We start from the raw sequence: 6000 nt of genomic DNA on the forward strand, positions 1-6000 counted from the left end.
AAAGATGGCTGTCCCCATGAAATCACAAACATTTGCCTGTTCTTTTAAAAAGGGTGAGTAAAGGCCCATACACACGTCGGATTTGCGCGAACGACGGGTCGTTTGAACGTTCCGTCGTTCGCACGTTTCCGCATGAAATCCGGCGTGTGTACAGACTATCGTTCGGGAGATAAGACTGGTTACCAGCGATCCGCCCGGCGGATCGTTGGTAACCAGTCTTATCTCCCGAACGATAGTCTGTACACACGCCGGATTTCATGCGGAAACGTGCGAACGACGGAACGTTCAAACGACCCGTCGTTCGCGCAAATCCGACGTGTGTATGGGCCTTAAGAGATTATATTACCTATCTATTTTAATTAACATAACTAATGTAACTTAATGTCATTGTTTTTGTTTAGGCTGAAGTTCCCCTTTAACTCATTAAGGACCGCAGTGATTGAGATCTACGCCCTGTTCTGGTGGGCTGTTGGCTGGCAGGGCGTAGATCTCAATCACAGTCTCTATGACGGCAGAGTCATGTGAGTGGTTCCGGAGCCGATTTCTTTGGCTTCTGGCCCTGTCTTTCAATGTAAGCAACACCCATTGGCTTACATTGAAAAACAGGGTCAGGAGCCAAAGAAAGCGACTCCTGACCGGCTCACATGACTCTGCCGTCATAGAGACGGCAGAGTCTATGTCCTGGGGGTCCCAGCAAGAGGCGATGACGACGGTTGCGGCGGGTATGTGCGGCGATTCGTCGGGATTGGACTAGCGGTCTCTGGTCCTTAAGTGCCCAGAGACCGCTAGTCCTTAAGTGGTTAAAGTAGAATCTTGTTATAGTAAACTCCAAGGGACCAGAAAAAGTGGTTTATTATAGTAAAGGTTTACTATATCAGAAATTGTCCTAGAAATATCTCAATGCCCTGGCACATTCTCTGCTGCAAAGGAGCAACTCTGTCCTCCCATTGGAGGTACAGTACAAGCACTTGCTCATTTAGTGGACTACAAGGTTAAGTATACCTTAGGGCTGCGTACCCAGGCTGGACATATTGATGGTACAGTAGCCAGGGCTCTTTACAAATTACAGCTGTCACTAAATAGAGGCAGCCACTCGTTTCCTGCGAGTGGCTCTGATACCTCTGTGGGCAGGACTTGCAGCACGTGTCCTGCAAAACTTTCTGCTCACACTTCAGCCAACCATGAAGCCTCTCTTCAAAATGCAACCAATCATAATAAGCCACTCGTATCTGTAATGCGAGTGGCTCTGATATCTCTGTGGGCGGGGCCTAGCACTCTACTCTCCACTCTCCTTAGTTTTGCAGCAAGTAGGTCCGCTCCAATCTGTACTACAAGTGAAAGCAACCTGTACTGCACTCCACATGCTACCAGGAGCATACAAGCCGAATTTTTGACCCCCAAAAAGGGGGTCAAAAGTTGGGGGGTCGGCTTGTATGCGGCCACCGCTGCTATAACCTGCTTAGGCAGCGGCCGCTTCCTAATCCGCGTTCCCCTTCTGAACTTTCAGAGTGTATCACAGCAGCGAGCCCGGCGCTGCTGCTGTGACGATGCAGGGGGCAGGAAAGAGCGGTTCCCCTGGTAACGGCGATACAGATCGCCGCTATAGGGAGCCGCGCTCTTTCCTGCCCCCTGCATCGTCACAGCAGTAGTGCCGGGCGCGCTGCTGTGATGCACGCTGAAACTTCACAGGGGAACGCGGATTAGGAAGCGGCCGCTGCCTAAGCAGGTAATAGCAGCGGCGGCCGCGGGGGGAGCACTACCTACCTATGCTGGGCACTATACTGGCTAAACTGGGCACTTTACTGGCCATACTGGGGCACTATACTAGCTATACTGAGGCACTACCTACCCATACTGGGCGCTATACTGGCCATACTGGGGCACTATACTAGCTAAACTGAGGCACTATACTGGCTATACTGGGCACTTTACTAGCTATACTGGGCACTATACTAGCTATACTGGACACTACCTACCTATACTGGGCACTATACTAGCTATACTGGGACACACTGGGGGCTGCACCAATCCAGCATTTCCTACCCCCGGCTTATATGGGGGTCAATCATTTTTCCCATTGTTTTTCAGGGAAAAGTTGGGGGGTCGGCTTATATGCAGGTCGGCTTATATGCGAGTATATACGGTATTTGTACAGTACTGTACATCCAGCACCATTCTTCTCATCTTACAAATGTTACCAGGTATCAACTCACCTGCAATCAGCCTGAAGAGAACAGCCGACCATAGTTTTCACACTGACATATGATGCATGGCACCGCCCACTGTTTGCTATACCCAGAGTTACTTCACGTAGGGGCTGAAAAGCTGTTTACTATAACAGAAGTTTTATTATATGAGCGTTTACTATACCAGGTGTTGCTCCCATCCTACTAATATTATAAATGGGAAAGTTCAGATGTTTGAATATTTGTTACTCGATCATGCAAAAATGGCTGAACGGATGTGAATGAAATTTGGCACACACATAGTACATTACCTGGAATAAAGTATAGGATACTTCATATTCCCATAACTAAAAAGGGGGCGGAGACAAATACAAATTTAACTAGGAAAATGTAAACAGCAGCCATTCTTACACTGTTAATGGTAGGGTTCTCAAACTTTGCACAAGTGCTCACTGGGTGACTGGGATTAATATTCAGAAAAGTGGGTGGAGATTACAAAAGCCAATCGAAATTCACCTATTGATTTTCAAGGGAAATATTTCATTGCTACCCTTCTTGCACTGTTTATGGCACAAGCCTCAAAATTGGTACAGTTGATCATTGGGTGACTCGGGTTCAAATTCAGAAATGAGGGTGGAGCCGCAAGCAGCCAATCATATTTGTTTCATTCCAATGCAAATTATTGATGCCAAACACTGCAAAGCTAACAAACTTGGTAATTGATTAATTGTGTCTTAGGGTTAGGAAAAGTGGGCGCAGCCAAATACATAAGCGGGCAACAACCGGGTCATCAGTGGGTGGAGACAAAATACAAATTTCACTGGGAAAATGTAAACAGCAGCCATTCTTACACTGTTAATGGTAGGGTTCTCAAACTTTGCACAGTTGAATACTGGGCGACTGGGATTAATATTCAGAAAAGTTGATGGAGCATTCAAAAGCCAATCAAAAGTCACCTATTGATTTTTAAGGGGAATATTTAATTGCTGCCATTCTTGCACTGTTAATGGCGCAAGCCTCAAACCTGATACAGTTGGTCATTGGGTGACTTGGGTTTACATTAATTAAAGGGGGTGGAGCCACAAACAGCCAATCTGATTTGTTTCATTTTAATGCAAGTTATTGATGCCAAAGACCACAAAGCTCACAAACTTGGTCATTGAGTTATTGAGCAACTGTGTTAGGGTTAGGAAACGTGGGCACAGCCAACACCAGCCAAATACATAATTGGGCAATGCCGGGTCATCAGTAGGTGGGGACAAATACAAATTTCACTGCTAAACTGTAAACTGCAGCCATTCTTACACTGTTCATGGCAGGGCTGTCAAACTTTGCATAATTGGTCACTCGGTGACTGGGATTAATCTGAAAAGTGGGTGGAGCCTAAAAAAGCCAATCAAAATTCACCTATTGATTTTTGAGGGGAATATGTAATTGCTGCCATTTTTGCACTGTTAATGGCACAAGCCTTAAACCTGGTACCGTTGGTCATTGGGTGACTGGGGTTCAAATTCAGAAAAAGGGGTGCAGCCACAAACGGCCAATCAGATTTGTTTCATTTCAATGCAAATTATTGATGCCAAAGTCTGCAAAGCTCACAAACTTGGTCATTGAGTAATTGTGTGTTAGGGTTTGAAAAAGTAGGCGGAGCCAACACCAGCCAAATACATACCCGAGCAATGTTGGGACATCAGTGGGCGGAGAAAAATACAAATTTCATTGGGAAAATGTAAACTGCATCCATTCTTACACTGTTAATGGTAGGGTTCTCAAACTTTGCACAGTTGGTCACTGGGTGACTGGGATTAACCACTTCCCGACCGCCTAACGCACAGAGGCGGACGGGAAGTGGACCCCACAAGGACCAGCTCATGCCCAAAGGCGGCGGTCCTTGTAGGGTCATGGGCGGAGCGATCGCGTCATCAGTGACGCGATCCGCCGCCGGGGATCGGAAGCCTGGCATTTAGTCTCCGCTCGCCGGCCACTTAGCAGCGCCGGCGAGCGGAGGAATATATAAAATCCGGCCAATCAGTGAGTATACGGCACTTTGTTAGGTAAACAAAGTGCCTTATACATGTTTCCTCCTTGCCTCGTGGTTTTATTGTTCCAGAGACCACCAGCGAGGAGGAAGCATTTGCAAGGTATACTGCACACAGTCTTTTTTTGCCCACAGCCCCCCTGATCTCCCACCCCAGGCTTCATACCCCCCCTGATCACCCCAGCAGACCCCTGCCCAGCACCCTTGCACCCCTCTAGAACCCCCACCCCCCCACCTGCCACTAACTTTTGACGCTATCCTATAGATAAGGCCCCTAACTGCCTCCTAATCACCCCTGATCCCCCCCCCCTACCTTTAGATCACCCCCTGACCCCATCCCAGACTGCCCCCCTGTATACTGTATACATCTGTATACAGCTAGCTTACCACCTGATCCCCATCTGATCACCTTTCTATCACCTGTCCATCACCCCTCAGCATCCCCACCCATCAGAGCAGACCCTAACTGCCCCACGGGGGTAACCGATCACCTGCCCAGACCCTCGATTGCCCTCATACCCCCCCTCCTGATTACATCCCCTGCGCATTGTTTACATCTGTCCTCCCCAGCAATCAGAATCGCATTTATCTCGCCAAGCATGACTGGGTCGTGCCCGGAATTGGGCTTGGCACATGAGTACAGGGCATGTACATAGAAACATAAGAAACAGCATGGCATAGAGCCTAGTGGCATCACTACATCGAACAAAGACATATACATAAGAGTTCCTAAACACAACTGAATCCAACCATAAACATTCTACTTTTACTTTCCACATCTGGCAGGTGGGTTACAAGCAGAAAGTCAAGGGTGAGGAGGGGGGGGGGGGTAGTCAACGGGGGGAGTGCATGGCAGAGTTTATTGAGTTCAGTGTAATTACAGCCGAGGGGAAGAAGCTGTTTTTGTGTCTCGTGGTCTTTGTTGCGATGGACCGATACCTCAGATACCTCCGCCCCAGGGGGAGCTGATTGAAAAACAGGTGGCCAGGATGAGAGGGATCCCTGGCGATCTTCAGTGCTCTGGAGCATAGTCTGGTATTGTAGAGGGAGTCTAGGGCAGGGTGTGTGTTCCCGATGATCCTTTCCGCTAACCTGATGACCCTCTGTAGTTTGCATCTGTCGCCTTTGGTGGAGCCAGCGTACCAGACAAGGATGGAAGAGCAGAGGACGGATTCAATGGTTGCGGTATAGAAGTTCGTCAGGAGTTTTTGTGACATGCCGAACTTCTTCAGTTGGTGGAGGAAGTAGAGCCTCTGCTGGGCTTTCCTCTGGGTGGAGACAGTGTTAGCCTTCCACTTCAGGGTGTTGGAGATGGTGGTGCCCAGGAGTAGGACACAGGGCACTTCCTCCACTGTCGTACCTCCAATGTGCAGTGGGGGTGGGGAGGAGGCATGTTTCCTAAAGTCAAAGATAATCTCCACGTTTTTTGCGTTGTTGGGGACCAGCTTGTTCTCCCTGCACCAGTCGCAAATTCTGTCCACTTGCTGGCGGTATGCCTGCTCGTCGTTGTTGGAGATCAGGCTGACTATGGTGGTGTCGTCTGCAAATTTGATTACCTTGACAGAGTTTGCCGAGGATCTGCAATTGTTCGTGTACAGGGAGAACAGGAATGGCGACAAGACGCAGCCTTGTGGGGCCCCCGTGTTGGTGGTCTTTGGTTGCGAGGAGGTGGAGCCCAGCTTAACCACCTGGGATCTGTTTGTAAGGAAGTCATTGATCCACAGTTGGAGTGTGGGGTGGACTCCGAGCTCGGCCAGATTCTTCTGTAGTATATGG

This window comes from Hyperolius riggenbachi, chromosome 1, assembly GCF_040937935.1.
Source record: "Hyperolius riggenbachi isolate aHypRig1 chromosome 1, aHypRig1.pri, whole genome shotgun sequence".
Classification (NCBI taxonomy): domain Eukaryota; kingdom Metazoa; phylum Chordata; class Amphibia; order Anura; family Hyperoliidae; genus Hyperolius; species Hyperolius riggenbachi.